Genomic DNA, 9,845 nt, shown 5'->3' with positions numbered 1-9,845 from the left:
GTATGCTATGAGGGAGTTGGCTATGAGGGAGTATGCTATGAGGGAGTATGCTATAAGGGAGTTGGCTATGAGGGAGTATGCTATGAGGGAGTTGGCTATGAGGGAGTATGCGATGAGGGAGTTGGCTATGAGGGAGTTGGCTATGAGGCAGTATGCTATGAGGGAGTTGGCTATGAGGGAGTATGCTATGAGGGAGTATGCTATAAGGGAGTTGGCTATGAGGGAGTATGCTATGAGGGAGTTGGCTATGAGGGAGTTGGCTATGAGGGAGTATGGTATGAGGGAGTATGGTATGAGGGAGTATGCGATGAGGGAGTTGGCTATGAGGGAGTATGCTATGAGGGAGTTGGCTATGAGGGAGTATGGTATGAGGGAGTATGGTATGAGGGAGTATGCTATGAGGGAGTTGGCTATGAGGGAGTATGCTACGAGGGAGTATGCTACGAGGGAGTATGCTACGAGGGAGTATGCTACGAGGAAGTATGGTATGAGGGAGTTGGCTACGAGGGAGTTGGCTATGAGGGAGTTGGCTATGAGGGAGTATGCTACGAGGGAGTATGGTATGAGGGAGTTGGCTATGAGGGAGTTGGCTATATCGGAGTATGCAATGAGAGAGTTGGCATTGAGGGAGTTTGCTAAGATAGCTTCTATCATCTTCTTATATTGTTGTCTCTGTGCACGCCACTTTAATAGGTTCTGCTTTAACCTTTCATTTACTGTCGCAGCACGAACCCGCTGAAGATATACTGGCTTCTAATATTGTGATGTTTTAGCTTGTCTGGGTGCACACCACTTTAATAACTTCTACCATAATCTTCTTATAATATTGTGATGTTTAGCTTGTCTGGGCGCACACCACTTGAAAAACGTTTATCATAATCTTTCAATATTGTGATGTTTTAGGTTGTCTGGGCACACACCACTTTAATAACTTCTACCATAATCTTCTAATATTGTGAGGGTATTTTTCTGTATGACATTATAGTGAGTCAACATGAAGATCTTATTCGTCCAAAATATACGAATTAATTTGGAAATGAAATAAAATGGTATTTAGCGCCCTACTGTTCTGCTCCGAACTAGGCTATTGAAGACGGGCATACTCTTATATCGAATTACAACTGTCAAGGGATCTTTTACGTGCTATCCAATGTATACACGGACGACTAGACAACTTGTCAGGCCCCCCGTCCTGCATCACTGACAAGGGGGAACCACGAATTAATTTGGAAATGTAGAATACATTTAATGTAACGTTAGCTCTAATCGAAGATAGCCACGATTTTACTACATGTGTGGGGGAGGTGGAGAGACACACACACAAACTGAGTCATTTCGGGAATAACACATGGTTAAGTTTTATTTTCAGAATTCGCTTGCGCGTAGGGGTCTTTAGCAGTGGGAGGAAACCGGAGGACCCGGCGAAAACCCACAAGGTTGGACAGGCGACCCTACTCCTTGTCACGTACAACCAGGAAAATCTAAACCACGCCAGTGGGTGGGTATAACGTCTACTTAATAGAAACTAAGTCATTTAATGACTAACATATGGTTCAGTTTTAGTTCGTTAAGCAAGCGACCCTACTCCTAGTCATATATAAGCGTGGAATCTACACCACGCCACTTAACTATATGCCAGACATTATGATCTATAGCACATTAAATCCTGGGGTTTTGTCCAATAAATAACACGACGATGTGAATCAATTATCTGTAATATTAGTAGTTATTGGTGTTGATTATAATCTTTTAAAGATATCCTTGTTTACAAGTACTAATCATTGATTTACAACAACTAAATTATTTAAAATTGGGTACCCAGAGCAAATATATATCTATGTGACGTGGATTATAGATTTATATAATATTATAATTATTAATGTAATATAAATATAGAACCACCGTGACAGACATCCTTTGTAACCAACAGCCACAGTATCGTGTCAGACATGAACATCTTGTTTAAGAGCCTTCTTTCAATGGAATCTCTTTTATTCCTAAGTTCTCTGTCACTCGCCGTCCATGAACCCTTGAATATGGGTAGAATGTGTACAGATCCAAATTTATTTCAACGTATTTCTATAGGACAGATGTTACCCAATCATAAAATACAAAGTTTCACAGCTCCAGGATTAATGATCTGTGCTAGAGAATGTGTTTATCAGACCAACTGTTTATCTTTTAATTTTCATACTGAATCTGGACAATGTGAATTAACACGGGCCGTAGCTGGACCAAATCTACCTCTAGATTCAAAGCCTGGGTATCTATATGCTACAAAGTCAGACTGGATGACTGCTATAGCCGCGAATTGCCAGCACATTAACTGTCCACCCAATCATCGTTGTGTTCCGGAATCCAACGGAACTCATTGTGTCCTAAATGATTGTGGGATACCGCCAGCCATTGAGTTTGCTTCATACGTCGATTATAAAGAAACAATAATAGGAACTGAGCTTGGCTATACCTGCTCGCGACCCGGAATAAAAGCCCAGAACAAGTCGATGACCTGTACACCATATGGGTCGTGGGACAGGCAGCCGTGCAGGAAGATCTCGTCGTGTGCAGATGTCCAAAGATGCAATGTTACCACTGATGGTGAATATTGGTTATATCCCGAAGCATTTGGCAATGCTAACAAGGTGAAAATCTATTGTCATGGACTGACAACGTTAAATCCCAAGGAATATGTTTCCTTACCAAACGAAAATTATGTGCTGTATCCAAGAGCGGTAGTAAACTTGCCATTTTGTTTTCCTGATCATTCGGCGATCGTTGCTAACGCCGGACACGTGCGTTTTGAGAAGGTCAGGGTACATCCCGATAACATGACCATTGATGGAAAAGATTACCAATTTGCTAAGCTCATGTGGGGTAAATTTCAAGAGTATGGACACGCTGCCGACTGTGCGTCATATGCTAGTTGTAATAAGTATTTCGGTTTATTTAAAATTGACACGACAGGAACGGGTTTGGTAATAAACAGAACGGTTTCCTGGGTTCTTCATGGTAATAGAGCTGGGCAAACGTACTTCAACAGATCCAGCGACCATGTAATAACTGCCAAGTGTGGAGGCTTCTGCGGTGGATGTTTTCCCGATTCTAAGTTGAGTTTTGAGCTGGAATTCGGGACACCAACTGTCATTGGGTCAGCTTCTGACGCAATATGTTCAGGTATATTTTAGTATTCAGACACCTGCTCTATAGAATATGAAAATGATATGGGGTTGAACACCCTACTTGTTCCTTAAAGATGACATCTGATACTGTATTAATTTTACGACGTTAAAGAAAACAATAAAATGAAATATAATGAAATGGGGTTATAACGTTCTACTGTTCTGCCCTGGGTTAATAAAGACGGGCATGCGCCATTCTGTGTGCTATGAAATGAAATGAAATGAAATAGGGTTTGACGTCCTACTTTTCTGCACCGATTCGGCTAATGGAGACGGACGTGCACCATACAGTGTGATATAAGTGAAATTCGATTTATTATTGAGAACATTATATTTTATGTATGGGTTCAATCCTTGTTATTTTTGTATAAACAATATCTTATTTCAATTGGGTGAAAACGCACCAGGGAACAGGCATAGCCGATATCATCCCATATTCACACCTTATTTTCGAAAATGTTATATGTTATTTATGGGTTCACTTTATTTTCGAAGACGTTATAAGTTATTTGTGGTTTCACTTTATTGCCGAAGACTTTATAAGTTATGTATCGGTTCACTTTATTGCCGAAGACGTTATATGTTATTTATGGGTTCACTTTATTGTCGAAGACGTTATTTGTTATTTATGGGTTCACTTTATTGTCGAAGACGTTATTTGTTATTTATGGGTTCACTTTATTGTCGAAGACGTTATATTTTATTTATTGATTCACATTATTGTTGAAGACGTTATATTTTATTGATGGTTTTGCGTTTGTTTCAGATTATATTTAGCTTTCTGTATCATTCAGGTATGAGACAATGTTGTTGTAGTTTTTATTTATTACAGATTTAACATCAAGTAGTTTATATATGACATTATAAACAGGCTGATTTTAATTTATACGAAAGAAACATAAAAAGATTCCCCTCGTAAGGTGAGGGAGATAGAGAGAGAGGGAGAGAGAGAGAGAGAGAGAGAGAGAGAGGGAGAGAGAGAGGGAGAGAGAGAGAGAAAGGGAGAGAGGGAGAGAGAGAGAGGGAGAGAGAGAGAGATAGAGAGGGAGAGAGAGAGAGGGAGAGAGAGGGAGAGGGAGAGAGGGAGAGAGAGAGGGAGAGAGAGGGACACAAACTAGGTCATTTCGGGACTCACATAAGGTTCAATTTTATTTTAATAATTGGCTTGCCTGTAGATGTCTTTAGTAGTTAGATGAAATCGAAGGACTCATAGAAAACCCACGAGGTTGATTAGGTGACACTATTGACTCAATGACATACATTATGATTTGATGCTCAACGTGTTAAACCATTCGGTCTACCAACCCTCTAATAGGAAGGTAATGATGTTAGCACAGGGGGCGAGCATATCTTTCGGGTTTTGGAATGACAAATTCTATTTCGTCAACCTACTGGAATTTTTAAAAAAAGAACGAGTTGTTTAAATATAGATTACTTAATGACTTGATAGTTTACTGATGGTGGATCATTTACTACGTCATCGCTATTTCTCTTCCACAAAGGTATCCCATTAGAAACCGTGACGTAGGAGAAATCCTCATATAATGTGCACTCGACCCCAGATCTTGTATACAGATAGCAGTCAATGGTTTTAGAACATTCCCTAGCACAACCTGTCTTCCTAGTAGAGATAAATTTCTTCAGGTGGATTCCAATTACTACGCCTTTATCCGATACAAGATAGAACTGGTTGGTCAGTGAAATATGAATCTCGCCTGAAAAGCAATGACATACAGTTATCAAATTATTCCCTTCCTCGTCGAATACACGATGCCTACTCCTTATCAATACTAATGGAGATTTGCACAGTTTCGTTAAATAAAAAAAATATCCACTTGCCGTGATTTAACTTTGTAACTAAATCCGATTCGGGTAAAGAGAGAGAAGAAAGGGAGAAGAGCGTATGACGCTGACATTTGTGGCAAAAACCAACATAGCCCTGCTCCCATACCATTCTCCAGTATCAGATGAGAGGGATTACGTATATATATAGCTACCGTAAAATCACACTACCTCTAGATTATTAGGTAGCAGTGGAAATTAAAAGTTTTAATAACATTAGAGAATTCAAATTTGGATTTACATGCAACAAAATAAGGGAAAGCCATTGGCCCTCCAAAACAGAGTAATAGCCAAGCGTACCCCATCCAAAACAAAGTAAAAAAACGTCGTAGCCTTCAAAATCTAAGTGTGTAAATGCCGACGGCACCAAAACAAGATCAGGGCAGGTACTTCACCCTTCAAAACAAGGTAGGAGAAAGCCACACCCTCTCCAACAAAATGTTAGAAAAAGTCCCGCCCTCCAAAATAAAGTACGGTAACACCCCCCTCCTTTCCCTTCCCCCTCCCCAAAACACAACCCCCAGTAAAAAGAAACTCAAAGTAACAGAAAGTCACTCGCTCTCCAAAACAAGTTAGGAAAGCCGTTCCAATCCAAAACAAAATATGCCCCCCCCCCCCCAATAGTCAACCACCGCTCCCCATCCAAAACAAAGTAAGTAAGGGAAAGCTGTCCACGCTCCAAAACATAGTTATTGAACGCTGTCCCCCTCTACAACAAAGCAATAGAAAGCCGACCCCTCAAAGATGTTTCCCTGAAAAGTACTTCCTATTTTGTCGTGTGGTTTCCTGTAATAAGTATATATATAAACTGATTTACATTCAATCGTTTCTGCTTTTACTGTAATATCGAAATGAAATGAAATGAAATGGGGTTTAACGTCCTACTGTTCTGCTCCTATACTGGGTTAATGAAGACGTGCATACGCCATACAGTGTGCTATGAAGGAAATTTTGCCCGGACAGCCGCGCTATGGCCTACTCTTATATCGAATTCCATCTGCCAAGGGATCTTTTACGTGCACGCCAATGTGTACACGGGACCTCGGTTTTTCTTCCCATCCGAACGACTAGACAGGTGTCCTTGTCAGGCCCTCCGTCCTGCATCACTGACAAGGGGGGAACCACGCCGGAAAATCTGGATGAAGTTTCTCGGCCAATGCAGGGATCGAACACCCGACCTCCAGGCTAGCGAACCAGCGTCTTACCCACTTAACCACGTTAACATAACTGAGTTGATACTGTAATATCAAGTCAGTTATGTTAGGATAAATATGTCAGAAGTCTCAATCGAATGGCAATCTCTCGTGTCTGGTTATTCCATTCTAGACCTACAGTATTTATTGCACATGCTCTCCAGATAAGAATATGACGTAACCGTTTGACATGATTTGTGCAATATATCTAGCCTCGTTCTTCGAGTCCGTTGTTACAAATGGCGCTGAAATGCAGTATGGTACATGATTCGTGTACCAATGGTAAAATGTGTATTTTGTCTAAATATATTGGATATCAGAAGCTCATCTTTTCCTGGTAAGATCACAACATAAATGTTGATTTTAAGTGACAAATAATTCGCTTTTTTCAATGTCGAAGACTTTGGATGATATTGAGTTAAATGCTTGGGTACTTTAAACTCATATTATTTAACAAATATTTTGTTTGTTTCTACTTACAATAATTTATTGTTGCGCGTCACAATTTACATAGGTTTGTCCTTCATTTCACGACAATGGTTATCTACAAGAGGATTTTACTGTAATGGGCTGACATTGAGATTTCTTGTAGCATCTAGCCGATCATGAGTCACATCAGTATGATACAACGTTTGGGAAATACCCCCCCCCCTTTCTTTTTGGATTTTTTCACTTATTGTTAGTTTGTTTTCATGTAAAGTGAAGCTTGTATCATTACAGACTCTCGATTGTACAGTTGTTTATTGCCTGAAATGTCTATATTAGTATGTCCATTGCGTTCTGTCCGTGGGTTTGTCTTTTACACTTATTATTATTAAACCAGTCAGCAGGGATATTTCAGATGCCCTTTGGGAATTTGTCTGCTACTAGGAAGAACCTTGTCAGTGGACCTGGTCGGGGTGGGAGGGTGGCTTAGCATGGGGAATATAAACCGAGGTCCAATATACACACTGGCGTGCATGATGAATATAAACCGAGGTCCCGTATACACACTGGCGTGCACGAGGAATATAAACCGAGGTCCCGTATACACACTGGCGTGCATGATGAATATAAACCGAGGTCCCGTACACATACTGGCGTGCATGAGGAATATAAACCGAGGTCCCGTATACATACTGGCGTGCACGAGGAATATAAACCGAAGTCCTGTATACACACTGGTGTGCATCAGGAATATAAACCGAGGTCCCGTATACATACTGGCGTGCATGAGGAATATAAACCGAGGTGCCGTATACACACTGGCGTGCATGAGGAATATAAACCGAGGTCCCGTATACACACTGGCGTGCATGATGAATATAAACCGAGGTCCCGTATACACACTGGCGTGCATGATGAATATAAACCGAGGTCCCGTGGCGTGCACGTAAAAGAACACTTGAAATTGCTGCCCGGAGTAATTTTATCTCATATCACACCGTCTTCATTAGACCGGTTTGACGATGTTAAACTTAATTTGATTCAAAAATACAACGCAATACACAAATGTGTTTCAAGGAACGCTGGACCCAAATATCTTAATCTGAAAAGACTCGATTTTAGTGTGTTTCGACGAATTTGACCACGTGGGATGGGGATATTTTAAATATTATTCAAATTAATTAATATCGTGAAAGTGATAATGTGAATGACGATATAAATAAAATCGACGCGCATTAGTTATAACATATTTTTGTTCCAAAACAGTAAGCCACAATCTAGACTATAATCTGTTAAAGACAACTTTTCCTAAATTATTCATTAGTAATCGATTTTTGCAACGACTAGGCGATACTTATTTAAAAAATCCCAAGGAAATTGCTGGTTCAACACGCCATTGAACCCATATACCGCTGATTATTCAGCTAGCACCATAATCACTGAATCACAGATAACATGTAACTTATTACCTTGCATCTTCCTCGATTGACAAAGGAAAGGGTGTTGTTTTACTTCAATGCGGATCTTGTTAAATGGCACGCCGATGTTAGCCTCACTGAGATGGTCGTCTTTGTTCTTCCATACGAAAGTTTGGGACAGTTCTTCACCAGTCAACCATTTGAATATCTCGCCATTTTTATACAACCCTATCCATACGTCATTAGACCTAAACGAATAAACATCTATAGTGGAGAGAGAGAGAGAGAGAGGGGGGGGGGGAGGAGGGGGTGTTTCGTCCCCTTGACTTTGGGACTAATCTATGGTTCAATTTCATTTGGATAATTCGCTTGTGTTACATAGCGACAGATGTTATAGACGCTTCATGCCATCTTGACACATTTAAGTCATTTTAATATCAACCTGTCCGCTATAGTCATTAGTCAAATTGTGGCTGGCCAGTTTTATTTAACTTCCTTTGTCCGATAAGGAAACTGTACTGAATGTCAAATCTGACTGACATGATACGGTAGCCAGATGTGTAATGAGATCGGATCCTTTGTCTAGAAGGGTTTATAAACCCAGAATATAAACGGATCGACAAACGAGGCCAGAGCGGAGGCCATGGGCGCCTTGAGACGAGGCTAGGCGAGACGGAAGGAGGGAGAGCGTCTGGGAGTTGGCACATTTGGGCCAAGCTAGGATATGGATCCCTCAATACAAGGTAGTTATGGGGTCTTTAACACTATGTAGAAGCAGAATAAAAGTATTATAAGATGTTAAAACAGTGTTGTCATCAAGAACCCGAATTAAAGACCCAGTTCTGTCGCACTTGTGCGTATGGGAACTCTAATACTGGGGGCGGATGACCTGGCGAACACCCAAGTGGCGGGACAAGTGACCCTACCCCCTAGCTGTCACGTACAAGCCATTCGAAACAAGCCGCTTGATTTACGTGCAATACGCCACCCAGCCCCCCCCCCCCCCCCTTAAGACGCTAAAACTCATTGCATTTCTTTTGGGGAATTTATTTGGCTGATCAGGCGGGTTTACGTCATTTCGTGACTAAGATGTGGTTTAATTTTATTTCAGTTATTGGCGTATAGTGGTCTTTAGATGTAAGGGAGAGGGGGTACCGGAGGACCCGACGAAAACTCACGAGGTTGCCTCGACGACCCAACTCTTTGTCACGTATAAGCGGGAAATCGTAACCACGCCACTTGACTCAATGACGGGTCTTATGAACCAGTTCCGTTAAGTCTAATCTGAGTATGTCGGATACCACACTTGATATTTCAAGGCTTAACAATTTATTAAAATCGACAATGAGTTCATCTAAAGCCAGAATAAGTCGCAATTAATCAGACTGTTTAATATACATATAATATTGACAGTTTATGCTGGTGTATTTATAATATTCTTCAATAATGACAATTTTTATCTTTTAAAACATCACTTATCATAAACAAACGTTATTTTAGTTGTCAAATCAAGCCAAGAATTCAGAATTAAGAGTTTCCAATCCTTGGATTTGACATAGGGCCTGGCATAGGACGACGTATAGTCTCCCGGATGGGACGAAAACCCGAGGTCCCGTGTACACTTTGGTTTGCACGTAAAATAGACCTTGGCATTTGGAATTCGATATAAGAGTAGGCCATAGCACCGCTGTCCGGACAAACATGTCCCTCAAAGCACACAGAGAGAGAGAGAGAGAGAGAGAGAGAGAGAGAGAATTTAAGTATATAATTTAGAAACTGTATAAATT

Source organism: Patella vulgata, chromosome 8 (genome assembly GCF_932274485.2).
Source record: "Patella vulgata chromosome 8, xgPatVulg1.2, whole genome shotgun sequence".
NCBI lineage: Eukaryota > Metazoa > Mollusca > Gastropoda > Patellidae > Patella > Patella vulgata.
Note: the sequence above shows the minus strand (reverse complement) of the source record.